Genomic DNA, 17,621 nt, shown 5'->3' on the forward strand with positions numbered 1-17,621 from the left:
TGGTTTCGCAGCTGCCTCTATGCCTCACTACCCGCACGAACACGCAATGTCGTGGAGGCTGGTGGAGCGTTCGCCAGTCACTAATCTAGCCTTAGGAAAACTTCTTATTTGTTGCCAGTTATCAACTAATTTTAGACTTCTCTTTATTTCACGTGCTGTGGTAAAATTTAAAGAAATTTGTCAATAAAGAGAAAATTGTGGGTTCAAACTGCTGCATTCGTTTGTTGCCAAAAAGTAAGCTCATCTCTGGGATGCGGAGGTTCATGAATGATGCCATTGATCTTCGCTAGCGCTGAGAGCCATTGACAGTATATCGTCCAGCAAACGGCGGGCTTTGAGGGAAAGCGTCATTAAAGAAAATGCCGCTGCTCAAAACGTCAGCTGAAAAAATAAAGAAATGGAATCATGCGCACAAACGTTGGCGAGTGATTATACCGATAAGCAGCGCACAAGCTATCATTTAAAATGAAAGCTTTGGGATGTGCTGCTTTCTGTCGGCCACCCCCACTTTGGAAAGTGGAATATTCCTGGCACTCTCGCTATCTACGCATACGGCTACAATAGCGCGGCGTCTCGCAATTTTTCCGCTCCGGTCAGGAGTCAGTTGTGTCATTCTTTTTCCGTTGCAGCTGTACTTTCTAGAATAGAAGCCTTCTAGAACACTTTGTCCGTGGTCCGTGATGCCTAGTGCTGATGAGACCGTAGGCCTAGCGATCTGTAGTCGAACGATCGTTCAAGGCATATGGTGCGAACTGGTGCAAGGTATCGTATCACGCTCTTTACAGTAAGTAATTTTAATCCATAAAATTATTTCATTATTATTTCATTTCAGTTTCTGTATTTCGCTTTATTCTCAAACAAAACGTAAGGTTGTGTTTTATTTTTGAGTGACGCATGCGGCATCTCCATTGCTGCTATTTAGGCAAGCGCAGTGCTACGCAACTGACTTAACTGCTGCCACTACCCCCTTGACTACTGTGCGTTCGGAAACCACCAAAGCGTCCAAAGTTGTGCTGAAGTTCAGTACCAAAATAGAAAGTCATGGCGCTGACCCAACGGGTTGTCTCATGGAGTGATGCCGCAGAAAACGCCCATTGTTGTAAGTATCGTCCGCAGACGCCTACAACGTATCATTTTTCGACGCTCTTGAGGAAAGAGCCCAAGCCTTGAATGAACTGCTGCATGTTGAAAAGCTCTGCCCTAACCGTGCCCTAACCATAGTCTGTATTCGAGGTCTTCATTTGTTAGTGGTTCGCAAACTTGTGAATTCGAAATCTGGAAGTATGAATTTGACAAGGGAAGAGACATATGCCCCTGTTTGGTCTCGAGCTACAAAGGCAGTCAACGCGAGGCTTACTGCTTGCCTACGTGTGCAGTCCTGCCTGTGATAAGTTTGCTCGCATCACTGCAGCTGATGTGTAACTTTGCAACCTAATCAAATAAATGCTTACAGTGTGAAAAGAGGCCGCAGGTACACGTTGTGTCACTACTGCCATGCGTGAACGCTTGATTGCATGTGAGTGCGGCCTTAATTTAACAGTGCAACGCTTTTATACCAGAAGTGGGAAAGCTGCTTGAAATCAAAAGTGCAAGTCAAAAGTTTCGTCTCTGGCGAATAGCCACATTAAAATGCTACTTCTGTATTCTCCCTTTTTTTTTTTCTGCCATGTAAAACTACTGGTAGAAAAGTGAATTTTTTTTCCGAGTTTAATTGCTGTAGCTAACTGGTTAGCATGTATGTTCTCTAAATATAGCATCTACAGCCATTTACTTGCTTTGTTAAATTGTAGTATTGACATTTTATCTTCGAGTCTTCAATCTGAATGCAGCACATTTGTGCAGAGTAGCATCACATTCCAAGTATAAGGTATTGGTCATAAATGAAAGTTTTATTATGAGAGACAACAAAATATATATATATTTTTTTCTAATTTCAGGATATCGCAATAGTTCCCATGTTATGGGAAAATAAAAGAAGCATAATTTCTTATGGAAGACTTTTCAGTATTCTTTAGTTCTGGTCAAAATGGTTGTAGCCAAAAACCTGCTGTGCAGATTATGGTATTTATATTGTTATTGGAAGTATGCTATCGTGATATACCTAAGTGGTTGGTAGTTGTATGTGAATAGTGGTCAAGGAACTCCAAGGTCAATGTAGTACAACTGGTCGCGCAACTTGGAAGAAAACGCGTGCAGCTGCCTACTGCCAGCGGCATCAACTCGATGATGAGGGCTCCTGCGAACTGTGAGGCAAATTACTAGCGCACAGAAAATAAGATCTGCCAGAACTCCAAAGAACTAGAAAGTAAACATAATATTCGCGCTCAGGAATGAATGCAGTTTTTGTTTCTTGCGTAGGAAAAAACGTGTCACATTTTTAATAATATTTTAACTTGTTTCTAACGGCCTCTCTCGGCCACTTATTATCCGCTGCGTAGTTGCCCGAAGCTCAGATATGGCTCAGGCCGAAGCGTTTTTCATCCGCGGAATGGGTGCGTCGTCGGCCCCGGTTCAACGTTCATCGTTGCGTGCTGCGTACAGAGTGGGTTATCTGTAACAAACAGTCAGTATTTCATTCTGCTGGTTGTGGTAGAGCTTTACAGCAAGGCGAAGACTGTCTGTGCTCGATGAGAAACTGATTGCCGCTGCATGTGCGCATTTCCGGACGATGGGACAATGCTGCGTCACAGCTCGGCGGCTCGGCTCGGCCTCCCAGGCACGTCGCAAAAGTGGTGGCTTGTTTTACGGATACACGTCTGCATGAGCGGCGTATCGCTGCATGTTTTAATTTAACGGTGAAGGTGAGATTTTATTGCCCCCAAGACGCGTGCCGCATTGATCTAAGCCTTCCGTTCCGCTCCGTTTGCTGCGTGTTTTGCTCACTGCGTCGTATTACCGCACCAACGTTCGCTGAACGTGCTTTAGCTGTTATTACAGTGATGTTCCTATTGTCAATGGGATGCTTAGCATGTTAAATGCTTAAGTTGTAAATTTGTAACCTCACATTGACTCCTTTTAGTGGCAAATGAAGCGCGAGTAAAATATGGGAGTCATGATCCAGGGCGAGATTTATTGGAGCGAAGCTATATCTAGATATTTTCACTTCTCAAACGCATTAACTTCTAAATACTAGCAATCCCAATTCGAATTGCTTACCTAAGCTCTTACAGGTTGGCGTTCTAGCGCTAGCGTTAGTTATTCCGTTCGTTTGTTTTTGACGCTAATATGTACTTTGTTAGCAAGATCTTTCACCCTTTTATAATCTCACCGCGTCTCGTTTGGAGACCTACGCTCAGGAAATGTTGTTATCACGAGGATTTCATGAAGACCGTGACGAATGAGCGGTGGTCGCTCTCCTACACTTAAAGATTTCATTGTCGTGAAGCGTCTATGTAAGTAATCGTGAATTAATAAAGCCTGGCTTTCTATGCAGCACAGCTTCACTCGTTTATGCCCTTCGTGAAATGCCTCAAGCCATGTGGTTCTATCCATGTGCTTGCCGAATTCACTTGAAGGCCCTTGTTCACAAACGTGCCCGAAGAAATAAGCCCCAGAATGTGTTTACATGACGCGCGACGAAAGACTAGGCTAACGACGACGGAGGCAGAACGATGCTATGATAAGGTGGTTAAAGATGCCGTAACATTTCAGTTAACGTAAAACTTGACAGTAGAAATCCATGTCAAGTAAAGTTGACTGAACAGTTACGGTGTCCATTTTTCTGCCTTATCCGAGCATCGTTCTGCCTCCGTCGTTGTTGGCCTTGTTTTTCGTTCATAAGTAAAAAGACAAATTCCCCGCCAAAAGTACGTCCGTGTGACGTCACAAGCAACGTCACGTGTTTGTTGTGCCTCACAGTTCGCAGGGGGCGCTGGGAAACTAAAGCCTCGCTCAGAGTCGACACGCAGGCTTCTATGGGAGTTACGCTACCATTTGTTCTTCTACCATGGGAACTCTTTTTACCAAAATAAAACTTTCATAGTTAACACAACAAAGCGCAATGACAAAGTATGCAAGTCGAAGTAGCATTTGGCGAGCCTGTTAGTCAGAACAGAAAAACTAAGAAATATTTCCAAAATTCTGTATTCATGGTCAATTTGCAAAGCCTGGGGGGCGAATTACGGGACTCGCTCTAAAGTTATAGAGCGTGACATCAATTGACGACGCCGTGACGCCTCGGCGAGACGTCAACGCGTGACGAAAATCTGAATCAATCAATGATCGCCAGGGTACGGTTTATTCGCAAGTCAAGGAGCCGTTTGCTATCTTTTTTATAGATATAGCATGTGAATAAATTAACTAAAGCTTTATTTTTTCATGAAGCCGCATTTCAAGGTCAACGTCATCAAAGAAATCATGAAGCAGCTACAGTTTTGCAATTAAACGCTCTCGTGGGTACCTTCTTTTGCCGCGAGGGCGCGCTGGCAGAGGTAAACAAACCGTAAAAATGGCGCTTTTCAGTAAAACAGCTGATTCCACAGCTAGTGCCGGCTTTTGCGCATCATCTGAAGTCAAGGTACTGTGTGATGGTCCTAAATGCGCGGAGAAACATATCGAAAGCAGTGTAATCGGGGCTTTGTTTGTTTCTTTAAGAAACAAACAAAAGAAAGATCGACCGCGCAGCACAGGCAAAATAAACTTTTATGTCCGCACGAGCGTCTCACACACAAATGGTTCAGTTAGAACGCGCACGGGGAAAAGGAACGCGGTTGAGCATACACTACCAACCTCGCTCGTTTTTATTCGTTTTGCACTGTATGTCGCCTCCGCCTTTTGCTTTGGGCGAACTGGGGAGCCCAACCACCCTTCAGCGCCAACTTTGCAGCAGTTGAGTTCAGTCATTTGACGCACGCACTTGCTCACCGTCAGTGGGGTGGGCCGAGTTGACGCCCGCACTGTTGAGGCCGCTGTCGACGCTCGCTTCGCCCTGTTGCTCACCGTAGAGAAAAAGTGTGCTTGTGGCAGGCAGCCGTCTGCCGTCGCTGACTGATTGAACCCATATTGCAGGGTCCAATCCAAAAGTCTCCTCCTTCGACATCGTACAGGTCGCTTTAAAATGAACGGTTCCTCGTGTTTGGTTCCTGTTCTTTCTCTTCGTCGCAGCCTACAACACACCTCTCGCACTTCGTCTTCTAGCTCCGAATGGCACGGGCTGCAGACACGATATTTTCGCGCGTTCTTTCTTTGAAATGGTATGACATATGCGCAAGACATTAGTAATCTTCGACTCCGACGGCGCAGGTGATAATTAACCTCGTCTAATTGATTTAAGGGAACTATTTTCAGTTGATTGATGCCAGTTGGTTCCCTGATGAATTCCTACTGGCTCCAACTGGAACTGCAATTGTTTTCTTTTACCACATTTGTGTTTCACTCCGTAAGTCATCATGGGCAGGGTTGAAATCGCGCGATGGTTAGATAGCATCCTCGAGGCGCTGCAGATGAAGTTATGTGATGTTAGGAAGATAGCGAGAGGCCGGAAAGCGTGGCGTGATATGGTCCATACGGTCACGAAGAGTCGGACACGACTGAACTGAACTATCAAAACACCCGATGTATTCGGACTAAGGAATCTGAATTCTTTTCTAGCGTTTTGGCCTGTTGTTACACCGCTGTTGTAGTTACCTAAACCTGGCTGTCAAGCGATATCCCTTCCAGTGATTTCTTTCCTAATAATTACTCTGTTTTTAGAAGCGACCGCCCTGAAACAGGACCAAAACAAAGAGGAGGGGGAGTGCTCATTGCTATTGACAGTTCTTTGCAGTGTGGTCGACGGTCAGATCTGGAAACTTCAAGAATGTGTGTGGCTTGAGCTCACTTTAAATCGACATGAAAATCTTCTACTTGCAGCTTTCTACATTCCTCCGAGTCTTCCTCCTCCAGCCTATGATGATGTTCTGCTCTGAATCGAACATGTTATAACTCGTCATAGCAAACACAAACTTCTCATTTTAGGCAATTTTAATACTGCAGGTATCAAATGGAACTCATTTACTTCTTCTCACAATAATCATTACATATTAAGCAAGTGTAACACTCTACTTGATTTTATAGCCTTTAACTCTTTGCAGCAGCACAATTTCCTTGAAAACTGCTGTGATAATATTCTTGACATCAGTCTATCGAATTTTGAAAGTGTTCGAGTCTAGAGTTCCGACATACAGCTAACTCGCTGTGACAAATTTCACCCTCCACTTCTTGTGACTACTTTTGTTCCTGCCTCACCCTCTACTAATTCAGATCGGACGGGGAATTAATTCGCCCCGTTTCGCGTATGCACGTGGTGACTATGTCGGTCTCTTCAATTTCTTCTCTTTTGTCGACTGGTCCCTTTTAAATGACATTAGTGATGCCGACGGACAAGTCAGTCGCTTCACTGAAATAGTTCTTAATGGTATGCATCAGTACATACCTCTGCATACTCCTACTCGTAGGAAGTTTCCTTTCTGGTTTTCCAGAGAACTGAGAACTGGCGTTAAAACTTAAGGAACGGGCTCATCGTAAAGCAAAACGCCCCGGGTTTGACAATTGGGCAGATGAGTTTCGCCGCTTGCGTTCTCTTTCCAAACGCAAGCGGGTCTTTAGAGAGGAGTGGCACAAATCGTCCTAGTAAGTTTTGGCGGTACGCTCGCAAGCGTTCTATTAAATCGGATTCCAGCATCAACTTAGTTGACTCTCAGGGGTCGGAAATTCGGGATGTTGCCGACACTTTTCGCGAACATTTTCCTCCGTATACAAACCTCCACACTGCGATTCCGTATGCCTCCCATCTGGTGCACCATCTAATTCCTTTCTCTTTGACGGGAAGATAATAACTGCGAGTCTTAAGCGTCTGAGACCATCTTTGTCTCCTGGACCTGATGGCATTCCAGCCTCCATAATAAAAGCCTTCAGTTGTATCTTTGTATACCAGTACTGACTGCTATATTTAATAACCGTTTGAAAAATGCTGCCTTTCCTCGCGTGTGGGAAATAGCACGCGTGTTTCCTGTCTTCAAGTCAGGAAACAAATCTCCTGTTTCTAATTATCGTCCGATTTCTCTTCTATGTGCAACCTCTAAGCTTTTCGGATTAGCTTTGCACAATGTGCTTTCCTTCCATCTCAAACATGTCATCATAACGAATCAACATGGCTTCATGTCGGGTCGCTCTACTTCAACCAACCTAGTCACGTTTATGACATATGGCTCTGCAGCAGTCCTTCAGAGAGGGCAGGTTGACACTGTGTACTGTGAGTTGAGCAAAGCTTTCAACGTTGTTACTCACTCATTACTACTTGAAAAGCTTCTACTCTCTGGTGTCGAAGTCTCACTCGTAGCCCTCATACGTAGCTATCTCGTTGATCGCTCCTGCTTTGTCAGTGTCAATGGACAGACTTCCTTCGTTTATCCTGCAACCAGCGGAGTTCCTCAAGGTTCTGTATTAGGCCCGCTTCTCTTCTCCGTTTCTATTAATGACGTTTCCTCCGTCATCAAGAACTCCCCGTTTCTTCTTTATGCTGATGATATAAAAATATTCAAGGTGATACATTCTTTTCAAGATTGCTTGTTGTTGCAATCAGACATATCTGCTTTTCCTGATTGGTGTGCGAAGAATCGACTTACCCTCAATTCTTCCAATACTAGGGTTGTCTCATTTACTCGTAAAAGGCACAGCTTTCTCTACCATTATTCTGTGAATTCTGTGCTGTTGGATAGGGTTAATGAAATTAATGGCCTTGGTGTACTTTTTGACCGCACCCTCCAGCTTCTCCTCTCATACTAAACGCATTGGTCAGCGGGTTATGCAGACACACGGATTCGTCTGCAGACTTTCGAGAGAGTTCCGTACTCCACTTTCATTCCTAAAGCTGTACCTGTCCATATGCTTGCCGCTTTTGGAGTACGCGTCGGTTGTTTGGAGTGACACCTGTAAATCGAACTGGAACAAGGTTGACAGAGTACGGCAAAAAAATTTACGGATATTTCGATATCGCTTTCCTTGCTCAATTTCCTCCTCTCGCTCCACCAAGAGTACCCCACTGAATCTTCCTTCTCTTAACTGCCGTCGTGTCAGAGTAGATTTACTTTTTATTTACATGCTCCTTCAAGGCCACATTATGTGCTCTCAGCTCTTAGAGTACATCCTTCTGCGCGTTCCGCAAAAGAACATGAGGAAATTTACACTGTTTCAAGTTATCTGCGTTTCGTCATTACCATTCCACTCTCGACAGAATGCAGATGTGAAGGAGGAGCACGGTACTCAAAAAGAAGAAAGCTATAAAGCAAATCAGCCGGTAGAAAAGGAAAAGAAAACGAAGAAAAGACACAAACATAAAACGAAATTCGAAAGGTATACTCGAGATCGGCCGGGATCTGCAGTTTCTTTTTCCTTTGTATCGCCAGAGACAGTTTGATCACATCGCCGGCGCTATCTCCGCTGCCCAATTCAATAGACGGCTAATCTCGTTAGCATGATACCTCCAACCTCCTCGCGACGATACCGCACCCCGGACTTGTCTTCGTTCTCGCCCGCGCTCATAAAACAATTATTCGGGCACACTCCTCATTCGATTACGGCTCCTCTGTGTGCCTGGCGCGTCGACCGGTCCGGCAGAAACGAAAAAAAAAAAGGAAAGAAAGGAAACAGGCTGCAAGCTACGTAAAGCAAAGCGCGGAAGGCCGCAAAAACGGACGCCGCGAAAAATGAAATCGGCAGCAGGATAATGCGGAAACCAAGAACACCGCACTGGCCTTGTGTACTTTCTTTTGGCGCGCGCACCGCGCTCTCGTTAGTCCATCCAGAGCTGACCGGGTCCCGGCCAGGGGAGTTGGGGGTGCGCAGCCGCACTTTTGGCGTGACCTCCCGAAAAATCCCGACGGAGGAGGGAACAGGCCGAGGAGGGGTGTGGGAGGAGGCGAAGTACTCCCGCACCGGAGCTGTGTGGGCCTCGGGTAGCGGGCGCAGTGCAGAGCAGGAAACGTTCTAACCATAGTAAAACGAGACGCTTTCCAAAGCTAGAACGGAGCAAGAAAAAAGTCTCGACTCGCCCCGATGCCTTGTCAAAGGTCGCGCATGCGGCAGCGCGTGTGCGCGCCCCGTCCTCGCTTTTGCTGCTGCTGCCGTTGCCACTGGCCCGCCCCATTCATCCGCATCGCGGCGGGTAAGGTGCCGCCGCTGCCAGAGGACTGTGGGGAGGGCGAGGGGATCGGAATATAAAGTCTGCCCAACGAACAGCGCATATGGCCGTGACATCCGTCGTCCCCAAGTCCGACCACGCGCAGTGCACGGCGGCCCGCAAAAGGGGCGCACGTCACATCACCCCAACCACCATTCCTCCGCCTCCTCCGGCAACTGTGCGCGCGTGCGTCGGATGGGCAGCGAAACGAACGCTCAGAGCGGCCGCCAAAAATCGGAGCTAATTCATGCAAATGGGATATCGTGCAGTCGATGCGCTCATGCGAGCTGACGTTCTATCGGAGTCGCGAAAGGAACCAAAAGTCCACGCGCCATTAGAAGTTGACGCGATTGCGCGAGGACTAACAGGGACGATCGGCCATGCTTCCGAGAAAGCTCCACAGTGCCAGGCGACATCTGCTGCGCAGTGTCGATTCTGCACCGTAGTTATTTCAGTGCGAGACGTAAAAGAGTGCACTTTAAAGAACGAAGCAGTCCAAACCGCCACGAATTCTGAAGACTTAAGCCGCTTTCTTTAGGGAAAGACGGGCGCTGCGCCTCTGCCTAGGGCTTCCACAGTCAGTCTCTACCACTGTTCTGTACTTGGAGGCCCGCATCCCGGACCTTAACTCCCGTTTCCACCTTCTAACTGTCAGATCATTTTTGCGATCATTTGAGACTACTCCCGGTGTGGCTATACCTATTTTTGTGTCAAACCCCGCACTCTTTCTCACTCACCAGTGGCCAAGGGTCTGCAAGCCCCAAGTTGTTTATACGCACAGCATTTCAACAAACATTGGTGTGGACCTTGCTTCTATATGTCCTATTGGTTGCTCAACGTCCTTTGTGGATATAAATTATGATTCTATATTTCCATCTAATGTGAAGCACTTGCCCTCAAGTCTAATATCCAGTCTCCTATGTGAACACCTTGAAAAGTTCCCTGATCACACTGTAATTGCCACTGATGCGTCTGTGATTGCGCACAAAGCTGCGATTGGAATTTTTTCGGAGTCTCTTTCCTGGAGTTTTTCGGTGCGTGTCCCGGATTACACACCGATATTTCTAGCAGAGTATATGGCAATGGGCTAGCGCTACTAAAAGTTCCCTGCAGTCAATCAAAAATAATTTTTCTATCAGACTCTCTTTCTGCTTTGTTGTCGCTGGAGTCAGCACGGGATGCTCTGTTGAGCCGCTCACTAAAGTATTTCATACCGGGGTGGGTGAAAGAAATACGCTTCATCTGGGTCCTCGGACACAGCAGTATTTTCCACAACGAAGCGGCAGATTTCCTGGCTAAATCAGCTCTTGAGGCACCTGTTCCATGTACCATCCCTAATATCATCATTTTTAAAATCTCCCGTTTCCAGCGATATCAATACCTAGCCGCTACATGCAATGAATCTTTGCTATCTACAGCCGAATACCAGCACCTCATATACTCATGGAAAGTTCGAGCATGTAAATCACGGCAGTGTGAGGTTACGATGACTCTCCTGAGATGCAGGATTCCTCGCTTAAATCTTTATTTATGTAGATGCGGGATCAGCCCCACAAACCTTTGTGAGGCTAGCGGTGAAATTGAAAATATTGATCACTTCCTTCTCGCTTGCCGAAGGTTTTCACATCAGAAGAGGGTGCATTTAGAAACTCCAATTGCACGCTTGGGATTTACGTTATCGGTCCCGCTTCTACTCTCCTTCGGTGCGAGTGCGAAAGGATTTGCGTTGCCTCAAATTTGTCAGTACTTACATAACTACATCACACCGACAGATTCCCTTGCTAATTGCATTCCAAATTTACAAAACTCCAAATTTTTGCTTCATATTTTTTCATTCAATAACTTTTGTGATCTTAAATCTTTTGTTTTTGTTTAGTTGTCAATTATTTTATTACACTAATTCAAATTGTGTAGGACATTTGGCAGTCCACACTGAACCCTGGCCAATCCCCCTTCGTGGGTATGTGCCAAATATCAAGGAAGAAGAAGAAGAAGAAGAAGAATGCAGACAGTTATAGGAGCAGAAACGAATATTATCCACATTTCATGCAAAGCTGGGAATCACAGGGTTAAATTCACCTATACAATAAATAATCACCTTGCTAGACGAATTAGGTAACATGGACAAGGACACTAAAAAGACAAAACCTTAGAGTCGTATGTGGCCACGAGCGGGCCGAGAGGATTGCCGTGGCCCATGGGCTTATGGACTGACGTGTATTTGTTTCTTTCTGAGACCGCTTCATCAGCACCAAACCGCAAGACCAGCGCCAGCTGTTCTGGCGGGCCTGCAGGATTGAGGCGGCACATGGAGCCCTGGACTGAGGGCTCCACTCAGGAAGAAAAGGAAGTTTACATAATGTTTTTCCTCCTCCTCCTCCACGAATGAGATAGCGGCCTATCTTCTCTGCCCTACAACTCTTGCCGCCTGACTCGCACGCAGCACGCAGCTGTTTAAAGTTGTCAAGGAAAGAAAAAGACCAAAACGAAACTGGGCAAAATTTGAAACCAGGGAACATTCGAGCACACGATAGCGTCCGAAACATGCTAGGCTGCGGAGCCTCGACTGTGGACTACCGCAATGGGTGGACATGTTGGCTGCAGTACCTTCATCAGCAAGTTCCCTGGCTTTAGGAGTGTATGCCACAACAGCAGTTCCTGTAATCGGCTGCAGAGTGTGGCAAATGATCCTCCAACGCCTCTAAGGAATGACGCCGAGTGGCGACTTTTTCAATGCAGTTTAATAGGCAGGACAGGCACAGATACGTGGATTCGATGAAAAAGATTATACAGTGCAATAATTACTGAAATGTGAGTTAGTCTCAACCTGGAAGAAGCGGTCCTTTCAGCTCTCCACGAATCCAGACTGTCTTTCCTTGTTGGTCTGACCGATGACAGATGTTCGGTGAAGCTTATGATACAGCAAGTCAATGTCGATCGTCTCACACAAGCTCCTCAGCAGCTGCAGTGAGTGCAGCTTCCGGACGCAAACAAGGGCAGTCTGCTGTCTCTCTCAATCGACGTCTTAGACAGCACCTGCTCAGTTGCATCCAAGCTCATCTTCATTTCCCGTATTGTGGCAGGAGCTGTATAGTCGTTTCTGAAACTGTCTGCTTTTATTTTTAATAACACAGCTGATTAACTGCTGATAGCTTTTCTATCGGAGACTCAGTCTGAGCTTCCTTCTCCAGAATCTTCTGTGACTGGCCGTTCGATCTGCATTCTATGTTCCTGTATAGTTCTCCTGGTCCACAAGGATCCCATTCTTGTCACTGGTTGCTGCGACGTCCCTCCGCATCCTCTTATATACTCTCTGTACTCCTTAATAAGATCTTTCTTGGTAAATTTTTGGTTTACCTCTGGCTGCTTGGTTATTTTCTTGGCCCGGTGGGCGTAGTCCAAGGTGCTCGAGGTCTCCTCAAGGTTCGACATGTCTGGTGAGATTGTCGCAGCGATGGAAGTCATGGAGCGGCTGCCCAAGGAGCTCTGCAGCAGCCGCGTCACTTTGCTTTCTCTGTAAGGCACACATGCTGCATTGTCCACCAAAGCAGTTATGACACGGCCCAAAGTAAGAAGAGATTGGTCGCCGTTGCCTGCTTCACGGGCTCCTCGGCCAATAGCGCCAAAGCAGCCTATGTTCTCGATGTCCACAAGGTCAACCAGGTCGAGCTGTCCAGTTTTGGCCAGCTCATCGCCATCATCAGTCAATTCACGGATGCGGACAGTGACTGCAAAGACGGCGTGACTGCGTGACGAGGTTGCGTTGAGCAGAGTGGCCGCAGGTTGGCGCTTAGCTGCAGCTTTCTCAAGAATGAAGACCTCTTGACGGTTGCGCATGATTTCTTCGAGGGCCTGGATTATCACGAATTCCTTTCCAGCAGAGTCCTCGTAGATCTTGTGTATCGATGTGCCCTCGTGTGCACTCAGCAGATCAAACACCTCCTCGTTGTAGAACTCGAGGAAGGACACCTCGATAGTGGACTCGATGTCTTGTGCTTGGAGTTCTTCAAAGACCTGATGCATAGTGCGGGGAATAATCCCGGCTAGCTGGTCATTAACCCAGCCCAGATGCGCATTTGATCGTTGACTCTTTGTGAAGGTGTAGCCAGTGCACATTTGGCCATACGCGAACACAGTGCAGTTGTAGCCCATCATGACCTGGGCTATGGTGGGCCCCATGACCGCCCGGTACATGTCGATCTGCTTTGCTTCGGGTCCAAACACCTTGTCAAAAGTGGATGACTTGCAGAGAGAACGCTCCGGAATGACGCGGTCATTTACAAGGATCTCTTTCTTGTCCGCGACAACCTCGACTGCCCTTGTGTAGCCGCTCTTCTTCAGTGTGTTCAGGGGCCGCCACCGTACAAAAGCTTGAATGTGCTGGTTCCGGAGCTTCTTCGTAGCCCTGGCGCTCATCAGAGGAGGCGGAAACGCAGGAACACCAACATGCACCGCCGCTGACGCATTCCTCTTCTTCTTCTTTGACTTCTTCTTCCTTGGCAAATGGCACATATACCCACGAGGGGGATTAGCTAGGGTTGTGTGTGGAGAGCCGAATGTACTGCATATACTGGATTACTGTAACAAATCAATTATCAGCTAAAGAAAAAATAGATTCAAGATCGTAGAATTGAATAAAAGGAAAAGAAAAAAGACAGCGAAGTTTGTAAATTAGCACTAACGTTGGAATCTGACCTCTTCTCTCCTCAAGCACATACCCACAGGAACGGATTGGTCGGGGTTTTGTGCAGGCACAAGAAATGTTTACTTGATCCGAAGTTAGGCTGTATTATATAAAAGTATGAATTAGGAATAAGTTCTTGCAAAAAAACGTTTCGAAAAAAGAAAAAAATATCTGACTGTCTGCCTGACTCGCACCACGCAGCTGTTTAAAGTTATCGAGTAAAGAAAGACAAAAAGAACCCGGGGATCATCCGAGCACGCTATAGCGCGATTTTTGAGCGGTAGCCGACGGAGCCCGAGAGCTGCTAACAAACACAGTCTTTATTAGAGCCCGGCGTAAGCCTAACGGCGCAGCACGAGCCGTGCCAAAGCTCCTGGTTGGTTTGTGGGGTTTCACGTTCCAAGCAACTCCGGCTATGAGAGACGCCGTAGTGGAGGGCTCCGGTAATTTAGACCACCTGGGGTTCTTTAACGTGAACTGACATCGCACAGCACACGGGCGCCTTGCTGTTCGCCTCCATCGAAAAGCGGCCGCCGATTCCGGGATTCGAGCCCGCGTCCTTGGGAACAGTAGTCGAGCGCTGTAACCACTGCGCCACCCCGGCGGGGTGCCGAAGGTCCTGCTAGCTTCCGCGAGCGCACAGCAGCGCCTCCCAGGCTATCCAAGACTAGCCACTGCAAGTGGCTACTGCCTATTGCATCTCCCCTGACAGAGAAGCACTCTCTTGGGCGGAGAGCCTATACCCCAGACCACCACCTACAGGTACCTCGGCATTAACGTCAGTGCCCAAGGAGACGTATATGCAGCACACGAAGAACACGTGCGACTTTCCTCCCAGCGAGCGTGCTGTATTTTGTGCAAACGGTGCCTGTGGGGATGCAGCCGATTCGTAATAGTTCGCGAATTGTGGAAGGCTGTGCACGTTCCGGCCCTGACATTCGCGAATGCTGTGGTGTGCATATCGGCCTCTACGCTTGCTTGGCTGGAGCGCGGACAACACGAAGTTGGCCGAGTAGCCCTGGGGTGTCACGGGCGAGTTGCCATTGAGGCAATCCAGGGTGGCCTCGGCTGGTCGTCGTTCGAAGCTAGAGAGGCAAGCAGCAAAATTGCATTCTAGGAACGGCTCCGCATATAACCCGACTCACGATGGGCACGACGAGTGTATCGGTACCTCTACTTTAAGGGGACCAGAACGCGACGGTGCTCCCGGGTACAGCGGTTGCGCTGCAAGTACAGTCTCTTTGAAAATTCCACCCAAGAGAACGAGCTAACTGAACGCAAGAGCGGACGCGCGGTGCGGACCCGGCTGCAAGCAGCAGAGACCGGCCGCTGGCAATCCGCTATGGAGACCAAATCAACGCTCCAGATGTACCGCACGCACAAGCACCAGAACTCCTGTACGACAACAGCGGGGGTAGTGCCCTTCTTTTCGAGGCGCGCGCCGGAGCTCTGCGCACACTCGTGTACCGCCGGCGCTTCGATGATTCCGCCGAGGCACAAGCCGCCACCTGCAGAGCTTGCGGGAGACATGAGGAGCTCCTAAAACACCTGGTGCTCCACTGCGAGTCGGGTTGTCTCCTGCAGATGGCGCCACCCTTTTGTGCGCATTGGGCTTCAAGGCGGGCGACAAAAGCGACAAAACGAACGCTGTCGCAAGTCGAAGTGTTTCCACGACGAAGGCTAGGCTAGAAAAGTGGTGGCAAATAACTCGGCGATGACCGCCAAACGACTGAACATCGCACTCAGTGACTGCCACAGCACAGTGTGTGTGTGTGTGTGTGTGTGTGTGTGTGTGTGTGTGTGTGTGTGTGTGTGTGTGTGTGTGTGTGTGTGTGTGTGTGTGTGTGTGTGTGTGTGTGTGTGTGTGTGTGTGTGTGTGTGGCGACAATGTGTATGGGTGTTGTGAATGTTTTGTTGTTTTTATTATTATTATTTTTTTACATTTTTTTTTTGGTCTGATCCGGGGGACCCCGTTGATCTCCCGATACGAAGGGAATGACCTCAGACTCATCATCATCACCAGCTTTTCGACTCTCTTCTGCGAAAATTGTGCACGCCACAGAGAGCAGTTTTTTCTCGATTTCGGGTCTCGAGTCTTTGTATTAACTCTATGCCTGAACTTGCAGAGAGCCGGCTCCGTGAACTGCGCATGCGCGCCCAGAACCAAAGTGGAAAGGATGCAATGATTCTCTCGACGGATGTGACTTCAAATAACTTTTAGTATTTGCTTTTTTCTGGAAATAAGCCGCAAACCCAGATGCCAGTTACCCCGTTTCACATAGAAGCGTTTAGGGGTAGCTCGGCTGGAAACGCTGATTGGGGGACACGCCGCGGCCTGGCGTGACGTTTTTTGCGTCGGGCTCGATGCTTAACCGGACGTGACGTAGTCAAAAATTGGGTTTGCTTGTTTTTTTTTTCGTCCCTAGACGCTCTAGGGAATCGTTAGGTGCCCCCCGCTCTGGCAACGCGCGCGATTTCGGCATTCCGGCATTCGGTTTGTGGATCTCGCTGCTGCATCTGCATGGCACCGGCGCGTTCGGTCACCGAGGTGCTCGACGATGGCGGGCCTGCACGTTTACGTGAATGCGCTTTCGGCACGCCGATCCGTGCTGTACGTTGGGCGGAATGACGTTGATAATGGCGACGACCTGCGGGAGATCGCAAACACCGTCAAGGTAAGTATAAATTGCGCAAAATTGTCTCGCATTTTGCTTATTTATAAGTGCTGTGTCGCTTGTCTCTCCCCACGTGCTTCCAGGACCTCGTGCAGCAGCAGCTCGTGGCATGGACGCTCCTCGCGTTCAAAAAAGAAAAAAAATCGGCCACGGCTATGGAGACCTCCACGAAAACATCCGCCGTCGGCAACTAACCGCTGCCTGACTGCTATGCGGAGGCGCACGTCTGCCGTGCGCATTCTCAACCCTGATTGAGGTACAAGAACGCAGATTTCTTTGTCGAAGGTTTTGTAATATGTTGCGCATTCATCAAATCGCTATGTTCATAATGCAACTTTTTCTACTCATTTACAGCGCCGTTTCCTGTATGCTGCGAAGAGGCCAAGGATTTTCTTTGTACGCAGCAGCCCATGTCAGGGATCGCGGCATCGATCAGCTCTCCAAGATCATCGCCGCAACCCTCGTAAATGTCTACAGTAGAAGCATCGCTACAGCATCCAGGGCAGCATATAACTAGGCACTGTGTACGACGTAGTGCACCACTGTTTATGGTGCACGGCAAAGGGCCGACAAGTGCAGGGCGTTGTGTTCGCCACGCCGTCACGTCGCTGCGCATCCAAACGGCCCTTTTCAGGGCCGCCCCAATGTTTCCTGGCAGACCGCAGACCTGCACCTCCCGTACTCCTCTTCCCTCTCGACGTTGCACGTGGCTTCGTATCAATCGCCGCGACTACCAAAATAACTTGCGCGCTAGGCCTCTTTACCAGGCTATACGTACATACACGCATGCATAATCGTGTCAAATTTGTTTTAATAAAGTGCTACAGTGCTTATTACCTGCTTCCCTCACGCATTCTTCCGAGACTTCGTGCAGCAGCTGCAGAACACGTGGCAAGCGTCACTCTGCTGCCGCGACGAACGCTAAGCCCATACAACAGGGTTAACAGCTAGAGTATTCTCAGTGTGGTGCGGCTTTGTTCAGCGATGTTAATGGAAGTATCGACATTTTATATAACAACTGCATAATCGTCTTGAATATTGCTTCATAAAGTACTGCACTGCTTAATTCTCACTTACCTTGTGCATTCCACAGATGCTGCAGCTA

General features: G+C 48.0%; 1 long non-coding RNA gene and 1 pseudogene across 1 annotated transcript in view; one reads left to right on the forward strand and one right to left on the reverse strand.

Moving 5' to 3' along the window:
- Positions 1–543: 543 nt before the first annotated feature.
- The window catches only part of LOC146170990 (uncharacterized), a 58,673-nt gene continuing 41,595 nt past the window's right edge, over positions 544–17,621 (forward strand). Inside the window, exons 1-2 of the long non-coding RNA XR_014702998.1 lie at positions 544–784; positions 923–1,099. This is a non-coding gene — a long non-coding RNA (uncharacterized LOC146170990). The remainder of the gene's footprint in view (positions 785–922; positions 1,100–17,621) is intronic.
- LOC146170991 (kinesin-like protein KIF11) lies at positions 1,403–15,371 on the reverse strand (annotated as a pseudogene).

Source organism: Amblyomma maculatum, unplaced genomic scaffold, assembly GCF_055883805.1.
Source record: "Amblyomma maculatum isolate TAMU_Amacu unplaced genomic scaffold, ASM5588380v1 scaffold_24, whole genome shotgun sequence".
Taxonomy (NCBI): Eukaryota; Metazoa; Arthropoda; class Arachnida; order Ixodida; family Ixodidae; genus Amblyomma; species Amblyomma maculatum.